Source organism: Harpegnathos saltator, unplaced genomic scaffold, assembly GCF_003227715.2.
Source record: "Harpegnathos saltator strain DR-91 unplaced genomic scaffold, Hsal_v8.6 scaffold71, whole genome shotgun sequence".
Taxonomy (NCBI): Eukaryota; Metazoa; Arthropoda; class Insecta; order Hymenoptera; family Formicidae; genus Harpegnathos; species Harpegnathos saltator.
The window spans coordinates 849,459-873,241 of NW_020230549.1; the positions used below are offsets into that span (position 1 = coordinate 849,459).

Sequence of the window (23,783 nt, forward strand, 5' to 3'; positions counted from 1 at the left end):
GATATAATGAGTATCGCGCTCGCGCGCGCTCCTAGCTCCCCTTTTACGCTTATTACATTTGTGCGCTTATCGCGCGGGAAAAAAAGAAAAGATCCATATATATATATATACGCGTATAAAATGAGAGCCCGGGATAATCGTGACACGAGGTTAAACATGGCGGCGGAGCATTCCGCCGCGACGGCGATTTTAACGAGCCTTTTTGAGATTGTTAGGTACGACAATTATTTCGTTCACGGATATCACGAGATCGCCGAGGTAAGCACACCGAGCCCTCCGATTGATCGTAAAGTATCGTGAAGTATCGTTAAATATCGTTACACGCTCGTCCGCATTCGCAATTACACCGATTGCCTCCACTTTAGTTACCGATCGCGAATCGCCGACGCGCTCTCGCGAAAAATCCGAATATCGCGCCGCGGCACGATACGTTCCTCTTTCGAGGAACTCGCTGCTTCGCCTCGGGCCTCGGCGTGTTCTTCTCTTTTCATTCATTTCCTCTCTCTCTCTCTCTCTCTCTCTCTCTCTCTCTCTCTCTCTCTCTCTCTCTTTCTTTTCTATCGAGCCTCACCGATCTCCCGGAACAATCCCGACCTGCAGAAGAGAATCCGCGAGGAGAATCGGCGCGTTCTTTCGCGTAGCCCGCGGACTCGCGCGCTCGCTCGCGTGCGTTCGCACAGTTTTCGCGCGAGATCGAAAGCGCCTCAGTGAATTCCGCGGGCTCCCACGGAAGCCGCGCGGAGTAAAAGGGCACGACGGGAGAGGGCTGGCGGCGAGGACTGGATTTGCGCGGCGGGGCAGAGAGAGAGAGAGAGAGAGAGAGAGAGAGAGAGAGAGAGAGAGAGAGAGAGAGAGAAACACCTCTCGCGAACAGAATGACGTACACGCGAGCGCGTCGCATTCCTCCCTTTTTACGAATTCCCTTCCCTCCTGGACTACCCTTCCATCCGCGAGGGAAGGAGCTCGGGGGGCAGCGGTTCTTCCCATCATCTCCGACGGACCTTTGATTCCCCGAGCGTGTCGCGCGCGGGAAAGTTTGTGCGCGAGGCGAGCGCTAAATTAAAAAACTGTCGCCGCGCGATTATCGCCCGGGGCTTATTTGCTCGAAATTATTGTCGCGGCGGGAATTATCAAGAGCGGATTATTAAAGTGAGACTTGGCGCTCGCGCTCGCGCTGGTACGAGCCAAGTTGGTTCTTTAAATCCTCTCTTGACAAACGAACATCAGCCCGCAGTAGGCCGCCGTTGAACTTTTCACGGAGCTCGCTCCGTCGCCTCTCGCCGCGTCTCGACGAACAGCCAAAGCGACGTCCGCGCGAAGAGGGTTGCTCGCATATCCCTGATTAAGAACCACTGAGACGCGGAGGAGAAGACGAGTGCGCGCGAGAGAAACGCGCGCAGGAGAGACGGACGCGGAGGCGAGCACAAGACAGAGACAAAGAACACACGGCGCAGAGAAGCGCGCGTCGTCTCTTTGTTCGCGACTCCCAGACTCTCCGGAGGTGGAATTCGAGTCTCGTAGGCTCCCTTCTCCTTCGTCTTCTCCTTCTGCTAGCGTGAGCGAGCGCTCGCTTAACGACCGGCCGCGATGAGCGCGGCGCGAACTGACGCGGCGGCACACTAACTCGCTCCAGAGAGAGAGAGAGAGAAGACGCGAGTGAGCGGGCGAGAGAGAGAGAGAGAGAGAGAGAGAGAGAGAGAGAGAGAGGGGGCAGGAAAAGCGAGGGAAGGAGAGAAACAGAGACAGAGAGAGAGGGAAGGGAAGGAAGGAAGGAAGGAGGGGGAGAGAGAGAGAGCGCGCAAGATATACCGTGTACGGAGGTAAGAGCGTGTACCGAGGCATGACCTGTCCTAACTCGACGCGTCGTACCGTGCACGGTCGTGCCGCGCGATGACGGCCGATCGTGCCGTTGTACCTGGTGACCGTGAATTGCCGTCTCGCAACGGGCTCGGAAGTTGGACCGGTTGGTATCGGAGCTACCGAGAGATGGAGGAGGAGGAGGAGGAGGCTATCGACGGTGCGCCTCTTGACACTTATCTCTCCTGCTCCGTGGTGTAGCTTCGATATACACCGCCGCGGCGACCCGGACGTGCCAACTCGGGCCGGTGAAGATCGCAGGGGATCAATCGGCTGAGCGCGGCCGGCCGATCGGCTGACTTGTAGGAATTTGTTAACGGTGATGTTCGGTGTGCGCACGCCGAAAGAGGAGAGAGAGATTCTCTCCTCTCGAGAAAATAGGCGCGCAAGAAGCGTCTCGAGGGTCCTTTCCTTGGCCGAGTTGGCGGTTAATTAAGTGAAACCCATCGCGATCTCTCATCGCCGGACAATACGAGAGAGGCGCGCGCGCGCGCGAGCTGTATGTTCTTCATTGTGTGTACGCGCCGTGTTTCGTCGGGTTTTGTCACGTCGGCGCTGTTGGAGTCCGTTCGCCGAAGCGAGGAAAGTTGAAGGCGCATTTGAGCGAAAACAAGAAAGTTCGTTTCGCTCGCGAAACAGCAAGTAGTCGGAATGTAGATCGATGATCCGATTTATTAAACGGCACCTTACGACTCTGTCGTTCGGTAACGGACTAGTAATTTCACTTCCGCGATCGGGAGAGATCTGGAGCGTGTCGGTCGATTTTGCCCGAGAACGTCGCGCGATTTTTAAGCGCGCGGCCTGTGCAAGAGAAAACTACGAAGATGGCGAGATAGAGGAGACGAGGAGACACGCGAGAATAGGAATATTCTCCCGGGTGAAAGAAAAAGAGAGAGAGGGGGGGGGAAGAGAATCGCGAGAATAAATAATTATCGTTACGATAATCGTGCGAGGAATCGCGGTCGTGAACGACGACACGGATGAAAAGGGTACTCAGCTCCTCACGGCGTTCCGACTCGACGACGACTATCTATTTCGCCAACTAATTTATTTGCGCCAAGGAGAAAAAGAGCGGACGCGAGTCAGACACGGCTTCTGCATCTGCCGCGAGCGCAGGATTGAGCTTTCTCTACCGAAAGGTCAGTTACAGTTCGTGCATGTGAAATTCGATCGTCTCACTGCGGCGAAGCAAGACTCATCCGTCTCGCACGGTACTTTCTTCTTCTTCTTCTTCTTCTTCGCGCCAAGTCGAACTTTCTTTGTTCGACAGAGGGAAGACTCTCGCGAAGGAGCTCCCGATCCGATCCGATATTTATTGTCGATCGAAACGATCGATTTCTCGACGAACAATCCCCACACACACACACACACACACACACACACACACACACACACACACACACACACACAGACACACGCGCACATCTCGCGGCGGATTTCTACTCCGCGCTTGATTTTTCCTCGACGACAATCTAACGACGGGTGCCATCTATCTTCGTAACTTTTGCAACCTTCCCCCCCCCGCGCGTTAAATATTGTACTTCGATGAGCGAGTCTTATCTCCTCTCGCCGTTAAAACTCTCCAAAAGTCAAATCCGCGAGAAATTAACTCCGCCCTAAGTTGAGAGAGCTCGCCACGCATGCTCGTATCTTAATTCACCGCGAACTTGAGCTATCGATTACCCGGTGTTAATTTAATTACATTTACGCTCCTCAATTAATTATCGCGACTGATCTTGTCTCACGGGTCTCGGCGAATTTCTCGTCATCCATACGCATGAGTTCTTGTTATACATTTTCTCCGCATTTTTTATCCTCACAATATAATTCCACGCTTCATTAATTTTCCCAAGTTGAAAGGTAGACCGTCGACGAGAGAAAGCGCGAAATCCTGCTCGCGCGCGCGCCCGCCCGCGCTCGCTCGCTCGCTCGCTCGCTCGCACGACGCTCTTATTCTCGCAATTTCGAGGGTGCGTGGCTAAATAAAGCAAAAACAAAAGAGGCAAAATAAAAAAAGGAGAAAAAAAAAAAACAAGAGGACAAGAGAAAACGAAAAGACGGCAGGAAACCGCCCATGCCGGTGCAACACGACGATGCGCACAGGTAGAGAGAAAAGGAGTCGTCGCTTCGAAATCCGAAAGGCCGGGGTGGTGTGTGTGTGTACCACCGGCTGGGCAGAGAGAAATACACGAAGACCGCGCGCGGCGAAACCGTGAGGGTCGGGAACTGCTCCTCGTGAATCTTCCCCGGGCGACCCGAAGCTATACATAAAAGTGGCGAGAAGGAGAGACAGAGACAGGGAAAGAAATAGAGAGAGAGAGAGAGAGAGAGAGAGAGAGAGAGAGAGAGAGAGAGAGAGAGAGAGAGAGAGAGAGAGAAAGAGAGAGGGAGAGAGAGAGAAGGACGGGCAAAGTCCCTGGAAAGCGAGGAGAAACGGCGGAGGCGAGACGGCGAGCGAGAGGAGGGAGGAAAAAAAAGAGGAAAACGATATCGACAAGGGAGCAGCGGCGCGAGCCCGAGAGAGTAGTCTTTCCCACTGTAAGATCGAGAGCTAACTCGAAACCGGCGGAGATAAGAAGAGAAGACCGAGCTGGTCGAGAGAGAGAGAGAGAGAGAGAGAGAGAGAGAGAGAGAGAGAGAAGCCGGCAGCAGACCTCCGCCAGACCAGACGGAATTAAAAAACGTAAGAGCATTGTCTACGTCTGATGTCGGTCGCGATCGAGCGCGTCTCTTCTGGATGGCCGGGTCTCGCGCGCACCGGATTATCGCGGTTTCCTCTGTCGCAACATAGGGGTGGCGGTGGTGGTGATGGTTGTAGTAGTAGTAGTAGTAGTAGTAGTAGTAGTAGTAGTAATAGTAGTAGTAGTAGTAGTAGTAGTAGTAGTAATAATGGTGGTGGTGCTGCTGGCGGCAGCGATGATGGTGGTGGTGGTGGTGGTCGTCGCGATGGTGATGATGATGATGGTGATGGTGGTGTTGGGTGTCCGTCCGTAAAAGGACGACGGCGGGCCGCGCGTAGAAATATCTGAACCTGCACTTGACGAGCGATTCAAGAGCCGGTTTTCGCAGAGGCCGGTTAGCGCGCGTTCTGACCGCGGTTGATGGAATTTTATTTCGCGACACGCGCGCGTGCGCTTATATTACGCAATGCACGTCGCTGCGCTGCGCTGCGTTGACGCTATATTGCGCGTGACGCACGACAAGCGGCAGATAAGTCCGTGGCGACAGATTAGCGCGCGCTGCGATCTTAAAAGGAGCCAGCCGATCGGAGACGTTGGGGAATTAGCGCGCAGCGCGGAAAGGTGAGGCCGCACCGCTGATTCCGTCGTCTCCGGTCGTCATGTAAAATTCTCTGTTGCACCGTCCAAACATTCTACTATACGCGCGGGCCGGAGCGATGAAAAGGACAAGTGCGACAAGAGCGAAGCCTCGATCGATGTAATTGGAAGCCACGGCTGACTTTAACCGATAGTTACCGGCTAATCGCGGGTTGGCGATATCCGACCCTCTTCCACTTGAAAATCCGCCGATAGCGCGCAATCATGAGAGAAAAAGAGAAATAGAGGAGGAAGGGAGGGAAGAGAGAGAGAGAGAGAGAGAGAGAGAGAGAGAGAGAGAGAGAGAGAGAGAGAGAGAGAGAGAGAGAGGAAGAGGAGACGAGACAAAGCGCGCGGGGATTAAAAATTGAAACATAATCGTAAAAATTAAAAAAGCACCGACCGAGAGAGAGAGAGAGAGAGAGAGAGAGAGAGAGAGAGAGCCGAGGCGTATAAAAGAGACAAAGAGAAAGAGCAGCAAGTGCGCGCGCGCGCGACCGTTCATTTTCCTGGTACGCTAATGGGAATGACCGGTGGACGAGAAGCGTCTTAATGCGCGCTGATGAGAACATAAGCAGTCGGTCGCAGCTGTCGGCATAGCAAACGCCGGCGGCCCGGCCGTCCAGCCGTCAACAGCAATCTACGTGGAATATCTAAATTATACACAGTGTCCCGGAACTATCGTCGGTTGTTGCATCTGCAAGCTTTTCGAGCGGGTCGCCGCTCCCGGGGAATATTATCGCGCGACGTAAAAGATACCCACGACGGCTCGTCGGGGAGAGCTTGGGAAAGAGTCCTACTCGTGGTCTCTCAACTTCAGCCTCGACGTCGATACGAAAATAGCGAGCTCACGACGTACATATATACACGCGTACGGTCCGTCCGTCCGTTCTTTCGTTCGCAGTTTGAGCAACGCTTAATCGCGATTTAATAATTCGCCTGACTCTCGCCGAAATCTGCGCCAAAGAGGCATCGGCGTGAACGTTTTCGCCTCTCTCTCTCTCTCCCTCTCTCTCTCTCTCTCTCTCTCTCTCTCGCGCCAGGCGTAAGCCCATTTCCACCGTTTGCACACAAGAGCAGAGAGTGCACGTAGCTAAATGCGAGCGAGCAGTAGCCGTAGACACCGCGCGCGCGCGCGCGCGGTTCAGAAGCGCTTCATTATGCTGGCATGAAACAATTGAGCAGAACTATATTCGCCGCGGCTGCATCGTACCATCCTACGAAGGGACGAGAGTGCGTTTCACACATGCATTCGAATATTTAGCGTAAAGTGCTTCGCCGAACTAGTTATCGCGCGCGCATGCGAGCGAGATATCGCACCGCCAAACGGAAGAGAGAAGGAAGGAGGGGAGGGGAGGAGGGAGGTGGCCCTCCCGGACTGGCAAGACTCGAATTTCCCGGAGATCGCGCGATTAAAGGATTTTATTTGAGATCCCGACGCGAGACGTCGGAGACGTCACTGGAATTCGTCGCAGTGTCCGGCGATGGCGACGAAACATTCCTTACTCGTCGATTTCAACTTTCGATCTCGACTCTTTCCCCTATCGATTTTGTCTTTCGACCGGGAGCTTCTTGCGTTTTATTACGCGCGCGCGTGTGTGTGTATGTGTGTGAGTCGACGATATTACATTTTACTTTCCGATATATCTCTCCTGCTATCTTATTTTTACCCTTCGCGGCGGCTAGCAAGCGCGAGAGGTGTACGCGCGCGGCAAACGCGGCGGACTTACATCGCGCGCGCGCGCGCGCGCGCCGAGCTTTTCCATTTGCAGGCGCGCGCGCTCGACGCGAATCCGCGGCACGCTGGCTTCTGTAAAAAGTCAATGATGATTGGATACCCGCGGCCGCGTGCGAGCGAGCGCGAGCTAGCTAGCTAGCTAGCTAGCGACGGTATTCAATCGACATCAATACACACACGACGGGACGCGAATGTAATTGAAAAGCCGCCGCGCGCTCTCGCTCGTTCGCTCGAACCTCGGACGAACGGATTTTACAGGGGTTTGCGGAATTTTTATTGCCGGCGATTATTAATAGCGCCGGAGTTTCGATTAATTAGAAAGCGCGCGGCCGCGCGAGCTTCCCTTAATGGCGCATTCGGACTCCTTTGTTCGGATCCTGTTGCCAGGCTGTCCCCCCGATGGTACATAATCGATACCGTGTTGGCGCGCGCGGAATCGCATCGCGATTCATCGGCCGGATATATTTCACGCGCTAAGATTATTTCAGAAGCAGCAGCGGCGGCGGCGGCGGCGGCGGCGGCGGCTCCCGACGACGCCATCCCCCGCGGGAAAATAAGACGCGGAATATAAGACGGGGCGGCTAAGGAGGACCACTCGCTCATTTATCGCTCTTAATAAATTTCCAGTCAGCCTCGCCGGCATTTATCACCCGCGACTTCCTCTCCATTCTCGATTTTGAGATCCCGCCGACGAGATTTCCGCTACGAAGGTCGCTTGAAATTAATTGGAGGCTGAAGTTTCCATCAGCTATTTACGCAACCGAGGCTTACTTACCGAGGCGCCCTTTAATTCCCGATATTAAATAGCTTCTCAATTAAGCTGATTACATTTTTGCCCGGACAAGAGAGACGGAGAGTTGTTCACGCGCGCGTCGGTGCCGATGTTTCAAGCCGCTACTTATCGCGCCCATCGTTTCCCAGTGTCGCGCGCGCGCGATCCCCTCACAAATTTGGATCTCTCTCTCTCTCTCTCTCTCTCTCTCTCTCTTCCCCATAGCAACTGATTAGATTAGATTAAGCCACCCGCGTCACACACGAGACGTGGAGTGTGCACACACCGCGTAGTACACGTCGCTCTACGTTCCTCCAGGCTCGCGAACCCCCCACTCCCTCTCTCTCTCTCTCTCTCTCACTGCACGTTTTTCGAAATACAGAAAAGTTATGAAATATCGCGGAGCGCCGGGCGAAACTTTTAATGCGCGGTCCGGTAGCTAGTCCGTGGCGCGCTACCTCGCCGCCCCCTTATATAGGATATACACCTGTCTGTACGAGAGAACCCGCCGCGCTATACAGACCGTGTCGGAGGAGGGGCGCGCGAGCGTGCAACTTTTTTATTAAAAAAGTTTTTCGAAATAAAAATCAGACTCTCTCGTAGCGCGCGCTGAGAGATACGCGCTCGCGCGCTCGAATACAGACACGTACACTTTGGATGAAACCTCCACCGCACACCGTGCACACGCAACGCGCACCCTCTCCCTCTCGCACCTTTACCACTCTGCCCTTCGCGGTAGAATAGCCCGCGAACGCCCGACTCCTCCAAGGCAGCAGCAGCAGCAGCAGCAGCGTCGCGCGCGCGAAACGAAGTGTCTGAAATCGACGACGGGTGTAGAGAGCTGGGAGAGACGGACACCTCGCCGACTTGATCGAGTCAGGCAGGGAACTGTCTCTCTCGTCGTCCCCGCGAGGTCTCTCGGACTTTGTAACTCTGTTGCGCGCAACAGTTACGCGGAAATTGCGATTTTTGTCGGACCAACGCGTCGCATTCTGCACTCGACGAGCTCGTTTCCTTCAGAGCGCATTTAGTCACTAATAAATGTGACGACGGCGGCGCGGTGGTGGTGAGGAGGTAACCCGTTGTTATTTCATTATATCGCGCACAATTCCTCTTGACTAATTGTTTAATTACAAACGCGGTCTCTCTCTCTCTCTCTCTCTCTCTCTCTCTCTCTCTCGCTCGCTCTCTCGCTCTCTCTCTGTCTCTCTGTGCCGCAGAATACAAACTCGCGCGATGCCATTAAATAATCATTAATAATTCGCTTGAATTTGGCGCACCTTGTTTCCCCAGAATTTTACAATTCAGACTTTAATTATCCCTTATCTTCAATTGAACGCGCTTCTCTATATTGTTCATTAGCGGAATATTTCATCAGCACTCATCGAGAATGCGGAATACACACAGAGTCGCGCGACAACGTCGCGCGTTACGCCGATCGCAAAAGGAAGAGGAAAATCACGCGTTTACCGTCCGCGATCGTACTCGGGAACGCGCGCGCAATGCGCGAAAATAAGGCAGAAACGTATTACCAATTTATATTACCAACGTAGCTCCGACAAAACAGACGGCCGGGAATGCGCGGGCGGCGGGGCGGAGAGGCGGCATCCTTTTCCTCGGGAGGAAAATAATTTCGTTCGCGGATGGTTAACGAGAACGACAACGATCGGCGGCTCGACGTCGCCCCGTCCTGCACGGAAACCGCGCTCTTCGTCATCCCCTCCCCCCTCCTCCCGCCCGCTTGCTCCTCCACCCACTCCGCACACACCGCCCCGCCTTACCACCCTAAAATCCTCCACCCGATTTTAATCTCCGACCGACGGAGCTTTTAGCTACCCCCCCCCCGCGCGCTCGCGCTCGCGCTCGCTCGCTCGCTCGCCCGCCTGGATGCAGGAGAAAAAAAGCAGCAGAACCGCTCGCGAAAGAGGGTTAGGGGGGCGGCGGGGTCCGCGCGCGAGGAAGGGTGCAGGCGCGATGGGGCGGCTCGCCGCGTCTTCTTCGGGGCCGCGCTCGCTCTTCCGCAGGGCAACATTTTTCTATCATGTAAATAAAATTTTTTCCGATAGCCGCTCGCCCGTTCTCGCGAAACAAACAAACAAACCACTCGCCACCGCCGAGCGCGTAGCCGGGGTTGGCGCGGTACATCCGCCAGGCCCCTCCCCACTTCGATATGGGTCAAACCGAAACCGCGCGCGGCCTTCCCCGCCAACCCCCGGGGCCCCCGCCGGCGAATCCGCCCCTGGTACCCTCTCGCGCGTCCACACAATACCTACCGCGCGCGTGTACACACGCATACACACGTACACACACACACGCGCGCGCGCACAAGCATGCACGCACGCGCGTATACACCCACGCGGGGCGCGTGTACAATCGGAGAAACTGCGAAAGCGACGGCGTCGTAGTCGGCGGCGCATAAGGGGGGCGACGGGGAGAACAGGAGCGAGGAGCAAGGGGGAAGGGTGATGGAAGAAGCGGAGGACGAAGAGAACGAACGAAGCACGAGACGGAGTAAAAGGAAGAGGGGGCGGCGGCGGCGGCGGCGGCGGCAGTGGCGGCGGAGGTGGCTCGTTCGGGGGATCTTTATCAAAGTCAACGCACGCCGGTCACCATGGCAACGAAATTGGATTTTTTTTCGAAGTTTTTTCGGCCCTTCTCGCCGGCGCCCATTCCCCCGAGAAGGGGAGCGACGGCGGCATAGCGGCAGCGGCAGCGGCTGCGGCGGCGGCGAGGGAGGCTCGACGGAGGAGACGACGGCGGCGGCGGCGGCGGCGGCGGAGGCAGCGACGGAGTGAGAGAAGCAGAGAGCGGGGGAGGGAGAGTCGGGCGAAACGGAGAAGGAGGGAGCGAAGGAGAGAGAGCGAGTATCGAGAAGGTCGGGGAGAGTCTGACGAACGGCGACCGGGGAAGCCAATAATTCGAATTGAGAACAGCCAATGGCCGTGCATCTGATTTTTTGTCGTATCATCGCCGAGGTCGTCCGCCCTCCCCCGCCACCCGCCACCACCCCCCGCGCCGGCTCGCCTCGCCACCCCCGTGCTCCCCGCGCGCGTCTCTGCCGCCGTCGGTCGCGTCGACGAAAGGGGCCGCTCTGCCTGACTTTTTGTAAAAACCTCCCCCTCTCTCCTCCGCCACCACCACCGCGCCATCACCTCTCTGTGTCCTCCTCGTACTCCCCCTCTTTCTGTTCCGTCTACTCTCTTCCTCCTCCTCCTTTTCCTCCTCCTTCTCCTCCTCCTCCTGCTCCTCCTCCCCCTCCTCCTCCTCCCGCTTCCACTTTTTAACTCTTCGTTGTCCCGTCTCTCCTATGGTGTTTTGCTGTACACGCTCGGATGTGCAGCGTAGATATATCGTCGCTATCGCGCCGAAGAATTTCCAATATGATGGGAGCGCGGCTATACGAGCTCTCGATTCTCTCTCTCTCTCTCTTCTTTCTCTCTGCGCATCTCGCTCCTCTTTCCTCCTCTCATTTTCGCGCAAAGTCTATAGACGATCGCTCGCTCGGACGACACGTCGCGGCGTTATCGCGCGAATTCCGCGCGCGACGAGAGAGGAAGGCCGCGGAGAGGTCTCAACCGGTTGCTTACGGCTCGGCAATTACGCCCGGGTTACGTCGCAGTCGGGGCTACGCGATCTCCGTCCAACGTGATTGTCTTTCGCGCTTGTACAATGACCGAGAGAGATCGCGTCATACGGACAATGGCGAGACGTGCCTACCGAGAGACACCAGCGCGAAAACTGCATCTCAGAGAGAAAGAGAGACGCGCGCGTACATACAGAGATGTCACAGAGGCTCGATACTCCGCAGCGTGCTCGTTTTCTTTTCATTGACATTTATTCTTCCCCGTCTTCAAATATAACTTGTTTATGCGCGCCGGTCTCGTCTCAACGTTGCCACTGCGTCATGCGATACTCTTAAATAACTCTACATAAGATCCCGCACGGTAACAGACGTATTATTCATCCGTCCGCGTTTATAACCGTTCATAAGCGAGATATGAAAACTGCATCTTAATATATCCTACTCTCGCGAAGAATAATGCGCTTCGGGGCTACCCCGTCGCGTCGTAAGTTTCGCCCGACCCACGAACCCAGCGGCCGGGTCGAAAAAGAACGCGCGTACAGGAGGAGAAAGAGAGGGGGGAAAGAGAGAGAGGGAGAGAGAGAGAGTAGACCAGACGATTTTCAGTCCGTCCTCGCGGAATTATCATCCGAGGTGGTTTTTCGAGTAACGAAGTGCGGTCGCCGCCGCCTCTCGCATTTCCGCGTGCGCTTCCACGAGGAACGACTTCTGCGAAACTTCGTCCGAGAAGCCGAGGTTCGTGTCGCACGACGACGGCCGCGGCGCGGCCGATGAAGTTGAATAAAATTCATTTCGCAATTTAGCCACCAACAAAAACCGCCCGACCGCACGCGCGCGCGCGCGCGCGCGCTCAAGTTGAGTCGAGACGGCCGAAAGCCGACGTTGCGAAAATCTTCCGCTCTCTTATTAAAGTTTCCAATACTGTCTCGGCGATTCCGCGCGAGATCCGATTCGCATCTTTATTCATCGACGATGGTTATTGCAAGAAAAAGAGAGAAAGGGGGGACGGATCCGGGGAAAGCTGTATACGTGATTCTCTCACGCTCGCTCTCTCTCTCTCTCTCTCTCTCTCTCTCTCTTTAAGCGGAGTATGAGGGAGTCGACGGAACAAGTGCGTGGCAAACGCGTGCAGAGATGTTACGCCGAGCTAATGAGGAACAATGTGAGTGTGAAAGACTAATTGCAAGAATACGGTTGATACGACTGCGTGCAGACCGGATGAAGCGATTTACGTCGCTGATATCGGGCGAATCATTATTTTAGCGCGCCGATGACGCGACCGCTTGATACAGAGTTAGAGTTTTCGTCGCCAGATATAAGCGGCCTAGAATAATAAAGCGCGCGATAATGTCAGGCTCTCTCTCCCCCCTCCCTCCTTCTCTTTCCCTCTTTCCCCAGGCGAACCCGCCGGCTGCATCGAGTGCCCCCTCTCCACGATTCATTATTACAGAGGCTCTTCTAGAGCAACGGAATGTTTCTCCCGGCCGTGGATTGCGGCTGATCTAAGATTGATTTATTCCCGGCGGAAATTGCAGACTCGGCGTGGCTAAGGATTCCGTCGCCAGGACGTTTCGACGTTTCAAGCCTCCCGATGATGCGAATCGTGACAATGGACCGGCGGCTTTGTCATTAATGAGACGAGTGTAAGGACGGGGCTTAAAATCGGACCACCCGACACAATCGTCGAGCACACGCCAGCGCGAGACATTTCGACTCCACTCCCTCTTCCTCTCTCTCTCTCTCTCTCTCTCTCTCTCTCTCTCTCTCTCTCTCTCTCTCTCTCTCTCTCTCTCTCTCTCTGTCTGTCTCTCTTTCTCTCGGCCGACGCAGACGTGTCTTTTGCCGACTTTGGGCTGCGCGGACATCGCGATAAAGTTCCCGCGCGTATCTTCAAAGCGACGACAACGCTGAAGGAGCATCGGCCGGCAGCGGAGGGCCGAGAGGGGTTAATGTTCTGCAAATATTTCTGCAGTTTCTTCGGCAAGTCGCGCTGCTCTCGAGTACCGGGAAACTCTATTCGTGCGCGGCGGTCGAGTCGAATGTGTTATGCCGGCTTGGGTTTCGCCGGAACTCGAGAGGACGACACGCGGCTTGTTCCCCCTCTCTCTCTCTCTCTCTCTCTCTCTCTCTCTCTCTGTCTGTCTCTCTTTCTCCCGTCAGGATCTCGCGAATATCGCGTACCGAGCAATGTACCTGAACCTTCTCCCTCCCCTTCCTCACCGTCCCCGCCATGCCCGCCGTCCGTCTCTCAGCCGTGCCTGCCGCGAGTTCAAAGCTCGTGCGGGAAAGAGTGCGGGAACTTCCGGTGGCGGAGCGATCCGAGCACATTCCTCGACGACGCACTCCTCTATTCCTCGCTCCGCGAGGAGCTCGGCGCGAGCGCGCGCTGCGCTCAGCTGGAAAATTACATCGTTATTCGGTTCGCACGAAATATCCTAGACAATCCTGATCTATCTCTCACGGCATCTCAGAGACCGTAACTCTGGTGTCGCCACGAGTTCGCGGAAGTTCGGCTCGCCAATGAGAGACCGAAGACTCGGTCTATATATCCCGCTCTCCCAAATACAGCGCATTTCTCTCGAGGAATGCTCCGAAGCTGTGCGCGTAAAGGATCATACCCTCCGACTTGTGTGCCTCTTTCCCGTTCGCAACGCTTCGTTCCTTCGCCGCATCGACAAATAATACGAAATAATCGGGAACCGCGGATTGAAAGACGGAGCCCCGAGTGCGACCGCGAGCAGATGCAGTTTCGCCACGCGGACGCCCAGGACGAGCGGAGAATCCGGAGCGGAAGCGTGCTTTGGAGAGCTCGCGAGCGCCCTCGGAAGAAACGACCTTGTCCGCCGCACTCGATCGCTGTTCCCTTTCGAGATTGCTCGAGACAGAGAAAGAGAGAGAGAGAGAGCCGGCGAGTCTCTCGATATCCTCCGCTCGATTACGAGCGTAGTAATCGGACCGGGCCGGTCGGGTTGAAGTCCGGTTTCCGGCGAGAATCTGTTTTGAAAAACACGCCGCGGAACAAGCACGTGCACGTGAGATGTCTAGACGTGTCGTGCGCGAAACAAGACACCGCCGGCGATACGAGAGACGCCGGCGTGCGAATGAAAACGCGCCAACTTCAATGTCCGGCGCGTTGTTTCACGTGCCGCGCTCCGCGTACACGCACGTCTGTGTGTGTGTGTGTGTGTGTGTGTAAAATATAATTGTCCTATTATGAGCGCACCGCGAGGCTATTTCACGGCAATCACAATCCAGATCCGCAACGCCACGGGAGTTTCCACGCTCTGTATGGCATGTGTGCGACAAAAATTCTTCTCCTTTCTCGCCAGGTGTGCAATTTTCGAGAGTCGCGGCGGGAAGGTATCGCGAGACTATCCCGAAGGTACCACTACCCGTCGAAATGATTTCATAGATCTTCGCTGCACCAATGTAGAACACGCGGTAGAATCTCTCGATCGGATAGACTGTCTCGAATAGTTTCATAATGCTCGAAAATAATCTGTATCTTATCGATGATTTTTTGTATCTCGTACGTGTGATAACCATAATACACTGACTAAACCAATACTTATAAAAATACGTGCGTGTAAAAAAATATGTCAAATGAAACAGCTAGATAACACGAGTAAAATAAAATTCCATCAAAGGCCGTAGTAACCGTCTTCGATTCCCGGATCGTCCGGATCGATGGGATCTCGCCAACCCCCGCACCCTGGGCGGGGGGTGAAATAATGGCGCGCGTCAATAAAAATAAAAGTCTCACGTGTATTATATTCGGCGCGGAGTTATTTTAAGAGAGGACGTAAAGTATAAAATTTCCCCTCTCTCCTTCTCTATCTTTTGCTCTCCCCTACCCCCTACTCTCTCTCTCTCTCTCTCTCTCTTCTACCCCTCCACCTTTCTGCTTACGGAGAATCGTAAAAGAGCTACTTCAATAACGTAACTCGATTTTACACTGGGTGCTCTCGCGAACTCTCCTTACGTCACCCGCAACGGCGGGAGGGGGAGGGAAGGGAGGAATGACTCGTTCCGCTGTTCCGGCCAACGGCTGCTTATATTCGTACACGGAGCGTGGGTGGTACGTCGAAACGTAATCGCGCGACCGCGCGCGCTCGTCCGCGGTTTTTGCCGTCCGCGGAAGATTCAATTTTTCCGACGCATTATTCATAGCGCATTACCGCGTATACCGGTGCGGCATTACCGCTGCGCGCACGCATGCGTTATTATGCACGGCAACTTGTTCAACGACGCCCACCGCTCGACCCGCGATGCGGATCCCCTTTGTCGACGTACAAATGCGACGTAATTAGAAAAGTGTACGTGTAAGCGCGTGTTCGTTGACACTATCGCCGCACCCCTTCTCCTTCTCCGTCTCGCTCCCCTTCCTTCCTCGTGCCGCGGGTGAACGTGGTTGCATTCAATATTTTATGCAGAGCGCTCTCTCTCTCTCTCTCTCTACACGAAGCGTCGCGTCACGTCGTGTCGCGCGTTTCTTCTTGTTCTTCGCCGCCGCCGCCGCCGCCGTCGTCGTCGTCGTCGTCGTCGTCGTCTTCGCCGTCGCTATTATTCGTGTCAACCATCTGTGTAAGCAAGTCTCACGTCGCGCGCGCGCGCGGCCGGCTATAGTCAGCGGATGAACCCTCGTTCGCGATCGATCGATTCCCCGACTCCCCTTCGCGCGGTGTCCTCTTACACGCATTTCCGCACACGACGCTCTTTCGTGCTCGGCACGCCGATAAAATCTCGTTCGCGCACGGATTTAGCCGTGCGTGAATGAGATTCGCGGGATTCGGAGGACGAAGGCGCCAGTTTGTGGCACACACTTCTCGAAGTGGTCCCTGAATGAACGGGAGCGTCGCGCGGCAAGTTCCGGAAGTAACGTCACGCGCGCGCGATAAATGCGAATGTGCATAATAATGAGTCTCGCGCGGGTCAAAGTGCGCGGATAGAGCACGAAATATTCATAACCAACGCGTGTCGCGAGTGTGGCCCGGAGAATTCACAGTTCGCTTGAATTTTGCATCGGGAGCGAGCGGCAATTAACGTCGTGTACGGCAAAAAATCCGTAGCGCCGAGTCACCGGCCGGCGCGGCGAGCGAGAGGGAGAGCGAAGGTTTCTGCCTCCAAATTAGAAATTTATGCCCCGCTGCCGTGGCCAAGCTGATTTTCGGAGAATCGGTTCCGCCGATTAAAATCCGCAACAGGTTTTCGAGACGGGCCGGGGGCTCGAGTTCCCGATCTTGCGGAACATTCCGCCGGATCAAGGCCTCTCGCCCTTTTCGCGCAGGCTCGCGGACAGCGCAAGTCGCTCCTGCGATCTCGCGATCCTGTGTCATCGTACAACACGCTTACAATAGCGCGACGACTCGGCGCGCGTTCCTCTCACCACCTCCCCCCCGCGGCGCTCTCCCGCGCGCTGCGCGCGAGCGTGGAGTTTCCGAAAAGCCATCGCGCTCGATATTTGCTCCATAAATTGCGCGCTTGTTACGCCGTCCGGCCGACTAATAAACAGCTCTGTGCTTGCGCGATTACTGCAAACACACGTCGGATACCGCATCGTATTATCATAATTAAACGCGTTCGCGCAAAAACGCCACCGGGAGAGAAGAAGTGCAGCGTGCGCGCGCGCGCTTGTTCGCGGCTATGTCAATGCTTCTTTTAAGCGCTCTCTCCCTCTCGCCGCTCCGCCCCCCCCCACCCCGCTAGCGCTTCACAGTGGCTCACACACAGTCTCGCTTGTTAGACCCGTTTATCCGCCACTATCTCCCCGCCCCCGCCTCCGCTCCCGTCGTATCTATCGTCAGCGAATCATAAAATTCCACTAGAGCCAGATATAAGATACAATCTTTTACATTTTCCTCCCTTGCCCGTCTCTCTCGCTCTCCCGCGCCTTCGCTCGCCCGGCCGTACATACGATGCAATCAAACTGAGGGTATAATGAAAGGCGGTGCGCGCGCGCGGTATCGTCGGTAAACGGGTAATAAGGCGGCCGTTAGCGTTCCGCGGGGCTGGCACGCATCCTTGAATTGGAAATACTCAGCTTTATACTCCGACGAATTTCAATCGGCGAGGGATCACGGACGCGCGTGGGAACAGACACGCGCGCGCGCACGTCTGCTGCTCGGGGCTCGGTAACAAAACCGCGAAACGCGACCTATGACATTCTATTGTCTCTTCGTGCGTCTAATACCTAAGAATATTTCCCTTATTGTCTTCCATCTAGCTCATTGGCCTGCATCGTGTGATTAGCTGGCGTGCCCGCGACGATCGCGGGCAGAGCGCGCGTTTTGCACGACAGACCTCCTTCGTCGTCGTCGAGGTCTCCTGCGGAACTTGCGTTCCGCGAGTAAAACGTGCGCACCTCCAGCCGTGCACGGCTCGCGATTCAAATTGTATCCGCCGAGAATCCGCCGAAAGGAGCGGAGAGCGGGGGGGGGGGGGGACGCGTGAAAGAGAGAAAGAAATCACACGCGCGTGCCTGCCTCTGATGAGACTCCGATTGCTACACTCGAAATATCGCTTCCGACCGCTTTCTCCTCCTGCGATTCCGCATAATTCTCAGCCCCGTGACTCAAAATCCCCCCCCCCTACCCGCTATCACGGACGGATCAATCGCGTCACGCGACACCCTACCGCTCTCCCCAGCGGCGGTGCGCGGCGGTGAGAAAAAAATCGAAGGGCCCGATCGATTCGCACAGCTGGTTTCCTGCCGGCGCGCGCGGCGCACGCGGTGCCGCACGTATTCGCACGGCGACGGTGTTACGCACGTGCGTGTGCCCGAGAGCGCGCGTCGTTGAATCGTCCCCGACGGCTGTGTGCGCTGGCTCCCTCGCATGAGTGCGTGCGTGCGTGCGTGCGTATATGCACGCACACACGCATGGCGCGCTGACGTCGACGTGGTTACGCAGCTTGGCGCTGCACGTACGCGTAGCGTAGCTACGCCGAACACGCACGTGTGTTGGGTCCCCCCCTCCCACCGGCCGCTCTGTAACGCCACGCACCGACGAAACTCCGCATGCGATTGGCCGTGCGGTTGACCCCCTCGTCCCAACCACCCGCGAGTCCATGCGCGACTCATTCCATTCAGTCATCCGTACAGACAGAGCGTTATTACGCTATCCGTGAGCCGCAGCAGCGGCTGTCCTCTCTCTCTCTCTCTCTCTCTCTCTCTCTCTCTCTCTCTCTCTTTCTCTGTTGTTCCCGCAGGAGATTCGTCGACACCTCGCTCGCTCTCCGTCTGTCTCTCTCTCCCTCGCGCGATACCCGCGAGAGAAGCATGCATCGCGGAAACATTCGTACAGGTATCCAACCTGACCTGCGCGCGAGCGCGAGGCACGGCCAGGGGCGAGAGATCCTATGCAATGTCATCCGGTGTTGACGGAGGATGGACGGAGGTGAGAGGGGAGAAGGAATGCAAGCTCGAAAAGAGAGGGACGTTGTTTCGCCTGACCGGCTTCCATCCAGGTAAGGTATTTTTATTGAGGGATAAGCTACGATTGTCGGGCGTCTTTTGATCTGACACATTGACGGTTAACCATTGTCCAGTTTTCTCTTTCTTTTTTCTTTTCGAAAAGGCGACACGTGGCCTTTGTTAGGAGGATTACGAAAATTTTGAATTATCCTTGGGCAGCCTTGCTCGCTTGCGAATATCGGCCCGGCTGATGCGCGCACTCGATCTGATCTCGAAAATTCTCCAACCTCTCTCGATATTCTCGGTAGCTGGCCGGAGAAGTCTCAGACGTGGGAATTTCGCGGTAGAAATTCTGCTCGGGAGAGAAGAGCGCGTATTACAGGGATAAGGGTAGAATTCGAGACGCGCAACCGTTTACGCGAGATCCTACTTCGTTCGGGTCGTCGAGATACGAACGAGAATTTTAGTCTTTTTGTTTTAGTTTTTTGTACGTATAGTTGAACAAAGGAGCGCTTGCTTTCGGTGCGGAAGCTTGTTTGCAACAGCAAGTCAAATTTTCGTCAGCCGCGAAGAACATGAGTAAGCCAGCAGATATATCTGCAAGTTGAGTCAAGTTTTTGGAGGGATGCCTGCAGCAGGCAGAAACTGGTCCCAGAACACTTTGGAACCGTATTTTCACTGACTATTGTGTCATTCGTTCCTCTGTGTGTGTGAGTGTGTGGGTGTGAACTCTCTCTCTCTCTCTCTCTCTCTCTCTCTCTCTCTCTCTCTTTCTCTCTCTCTCCGCCCCTCTCTCTCTCTCTCTAGTTGGTACGTTCAAAAATCCCCCCCCCCACTGCGTCTCAAAAGAATCTCGTGACGTCACAACTGAGAAATCTGACTCGCTACGTGGATCTGCTTCTACAGTCAAAATTTATAAATTCGTCCTGTTACACACAAGAGAATCGAAATATCTCGAATCCGCTGTGCGGAGGATGTAAGTGACATTGGAAATTGACGTTACAACGGATGGCCGTGTGTGACGAAGGGGAAGAGAGAGAGAGAGAGAGAGAGAGAGAGAGAGAGAGAGAGAGAGAGAGAGTGGGTGGAAGGGGGGGAGAGAGAAAGAGAAACAGAGAGGGAGAAATCCGATGGCATACGGTTACCTATGCTGTTCGTTGAGCTGCTGAAACCGGCTCACCAGACTCGAACGATGTGGTGTATCAGTCGGTGCCTCGTTTCCGGAAAGCTCGCCAACGCCGGCCAGCCTCGTAATTCAACACGCGAACCACTTCTCGTCTCTCGTTAAACTGCACTACGTGGATCGATCTGAATCATTGTCGTGTCAGTCGTATCCCGTTTTAAAAATGTTCCATGAATATGCGCGAACGCGACGCGTTAGAAAGGCGGAGTGACGTTTATTAGGGGCTCTGTTGCATAATTACGATCAATTATAATGAAAGAGTGCATAAATATGAATTCCGCGTGGAAATTTAACTTGGAAAGTAACCAACATATCTATGAGACGCGAGGTTACGAAGAAAGCAGAAAAGTTATCCAAGAGAGAAAGACAGAGAGAGAGAGAGAGAGAGAGAGAGAGGGCGGGGGAGGGGGGGGGGAGAAAAAAGCGAGAAAGAGGGGCGACAGATGGCTAATGGATGATTTTTCATCTGCTTGAAAATCGACAACATGCTGACGGCAGATGTGGTTAGGTCTTATCGAAAAGGCTTAGACAATATATCTAATCGCATTGTCACCGATTAACCCTTAAGGCCGAGTCCACAGTAAGCCTTTAGCTTTTCGCTCCTCAGCTCGACGGTGTGACGTAATTTCTGGCAAAAGCCGCTACTCTCTCGCGCTGCCAAAAGCTGCGATAACGCTCGAAGCTCAGAGATCGCGACGTTTGGTAGCGCGAGAAACCTTTGCCCTTTGCCAAAGGCCACATTACAGTTTCGGCAGTTGAGACAGGAGCCTAAAGCTATCCCCCCATTGTGGACCGAGCTTAAAGTGTAGCGACGAGCGAAAAGAGAGAATACGTCCGCGCGAGACGGACCAATAGTTGCTATGCCACGTGGAATCGTATACGAAAAAAATGGAAAGAAATGCTTACTTTGTGTGGTCTTTCAGTTGTGCAAGTCTCGACGAAAGTTTACCAACGAGTGATTCGTGCGGTTGCACTATTTCAGCATATCACGATGTAACAATTGCTGCGCCCAATATACCACGTCTCAAGACTAGAGCAGTCTTTCTATGTGACTTTATGTGTCAACCTTAAGGACAATGGACATAAGATGATGACTTGCTTGAGGAAAGCCGTGTCGAACATGACAAACGTACTACAAAAACTACGAGAGCATCACCGCGAAAGGAAAAGCAACAACCAAGCGACCCTTTCCTTCCAGTTGTGCGCTACGTTAAAATAGCCAACTATAGTCTCTCTCTCTCTCTCTCTCTCTCTCTCTCTCTCTCTCTCTCTCCCTCTCTCCGACTCGGCTAAGAAGCTCAACTTGGTATATATGATGTACACACATATATACGTGTGTGTGTGTGTGTGCTTCCCCCGTCTCGCTTCTCTCCCCCCACCCACCACCATCTCCCTTCCTTTCTCTCTTCCTCTCTTCCTCCTGTATTCATCGTTCTTTCTTTGCTCTCTTCGTCTCTCCCGTATCCTTTTGTCCGGCCAGAAGAAACGCAGGTCGAGGAGCTTGTGCCCTCGCTCCGCCATAGGTACGTGAACGTGGAATTCGCACAACGTGATCCTATCGCGGCGCCCGACGTTTATATATACAGGCAGCTCCAAACGTGCGCTTCCCGCTCTCTATCTGATGTTTGTAGTACAAGCACCGGTAAATTGTGGGGAGAAAGAACAAAAAAAGTAAAGATTAAGCGCAAAGCAAGATAAAGCAATATAAAGCAAACGCATGCCCTACGCAGAACATAAATGCTTCACGAGGCGTGTGAAAGAATGTAAAAAAAAAAAAAATGATTTGTTTCACGCGCAGACTCCGTAGCGAAAAAGCCGGAAAACGTTACGCGAAAGCGGAAGAAACAAACTCCGTGCGACTCAACCGACGTTGAAGCGTAGATAGTTTTACTCGGTACTTGGCAAAAGTACCGAGAGGGGGGTACGCGTAGTGTTCCGAGTCTTTCTGTGTAACTAAGGACGCCCGACGGCGACGGCGCGTCTCTCTCTACGAGCGGCACGACTTCGATCTCGTCTTCGTCGTTGGCGAGATCGATCGATATCGACGCGCACGACGAGACTTTCACCGTGCGCGAAGCTTCTTCGGCACAGCGACGTGATGAAAAGCGCGCGCAGCCTCGGCTTTGAATCTCGCGGAACAAGATGCTGCTACGAGAGGAGGTACACAACGCGCGGTAAATCACTGGAAGAAACGCGGCGGCGGCGGCGGCGGCGGCGGCGACGATGACGACGACGACGACGACAACGACAACGACTCTGAGAGTTTCGCCGCGCGCGTTCGCCCGAGGAGGCGTCGATACACTCGAAAGCGAGCGGCCGGCCGCTAATAATGCCTCCTATTCATGCCCTCGTCCCCGTTACGTATTTCCTCTGAACTTAAGCCCGGCGCGCGAGTACGTGAGAGATCCGAGCCGGTGGGAGGGGAGGAGAGGCCAGAAAGCGCATTTCCCAAGCGCAGCGCGCTCGCGCACCGCCCTCGTCACACTTTCAGCGGATGGCAGTGTGTGCCTCTCCGTGTATACGTACTTGTGCATGATCAAGTAGAGAGCGAGGGAGACGGGAAGGGGCGCGCACGGAGCGCGAGAGTTTAATGCGTTTTGAAAAAGAGGATCGCCCGACAGGAAGCAATATACAATTAAAATAAAGCGCGAAGGATGCGATAAGATAAAGCTATCGAGAGAGAGAGAGAGAGAGAGAGAGAGAGAGAGAGGAGAGAGAGAGCAGAAGCGTATGGGAGGGAGTGGCGGGCGCAGCGTATGAAATCTAACGAGACGCAGAGGAAGAGAGAAGAGAAGAGCGAGTCAATTACCTTAGACCGCGACGTCGAGAACGCCGCGCGAAACAACGGAAACGATTGTCGCGCCGTATGAAAGCGTCGAATCTAATCTGCGGTAGACGTGCAAGCGTGACGAAGAGGAGAGAACTCAAAGTCCAGCTTTTGAAATCTCAAAACGATACCCGCGCTGTGCAGGCGAAAACAAAGGCAAACGCGAGAGGCAGAGAGAGAGAGAGAGAGAGAGAGAGGGAGAGAGAGAAACGATAAAGAAAAAAGAAACGAGAAGTAGGGAGGAGAGGAAAGAAAACGAAAGTCGGCGCGGATAGGAACGCGAGATACGCGAGGAGATCGCGAGGAAAGGGCGCGTGTAATTGGACAGCGAAGGGCACCTCTCCCTCGTTGGCAGCGCGCCCTGCGCGCTGCGGGATGGTGGGGCGCGGCGCGGCGCGGCGCGGCGCGACGCGACGCGGCCGCTGCGCTGCGCGGCACGGCACGGCACGGCACGGCACGATGCGATGCGGGGGCGACGAACGAAACGTGATATACGACAATGATGACGATGACGACGACGGCGACGACAATGACGACGAAGAGCGCGGCACCGGCGTGTGTATCTTTCTAACGTCGGCTCGCTCGGTCGCTCGGTCGCTCGCTCGCTCGCTCGCTCGTACCGTCGCGCAACGGAGCACTCGGAGTGAAAGAACACGGGGTACGCGTAGAGCCTAGGCACGATACTGAGGACCTCGGATCCGCGCAGTCCGCGGAGGCTCGGCGTTTTCCTCAAGAGGGCGGAGAGGCGCGGGAGAAGGCGCGACGGAGGAGAGGGGACCGTGGCAGGCCGCGGGGGAGCCGGCGAGAGGGTGGAACAGCGAGGGTCGGCGGGGAAGGGTGAGAGGCAGGGGCAGAATTCTCTCTGTTATAGATTAAAATTTTTTACGGGGAAGATATTGATTGTTGCTTTTTATTAATGTAACATTAAAGTAGTGCCCGTGGCGGTGGGGGCTATCGCCCCGCTGTGCGCACCCATCGGTGGTGGGGCCCCCGACCGGACACGGAGTGGGGTCGATCGAGTGGGGGGACGAAGGAGGACGCGAGGGGCGACGGAGGAGGAAGAGGAGGAGGAGGAGGAGGAGGAGGACGACGACG

At 55.0% G+C, this 23,783-nt stretch overlaps 1 protein-coding gene across 9 annotated transcripts in view; it reads right to left on the bottom strand.

Moving 5' to 3' along the window:
* The window catches only part of LOC105191929 (uncharacterized), a 107,144-nt gene that overhangs the window by 47,013 nt on the left and 36,348 nt on the right, over positions 1–23,783 (bottom strand). The window contains exons 1-3 of one of the 9 annotated variants that reach the window (XM_025305773.1): positions 22,671–22,859; positions 20,768–20,927; positions 19,824–20,087 (exon numbers count right to left, since the gene is read on the bottom strand). The exons of 6 other annotated variants lie outside the window; for them this stretch is intronic. The gene's annotated coding sequence lies outside the window, so the exon portion shown is untranslated. Of the gene's footprint in view, positions 1–19,823; positions 20,088–20,767; positions 21,052–22,670; positions 22,860–23,783 lie in introns of those variants that run through there. 2 more of the 9 variants (XM_025305774.1, XM_025305772.1) reach the window with 2 other exon arrangements.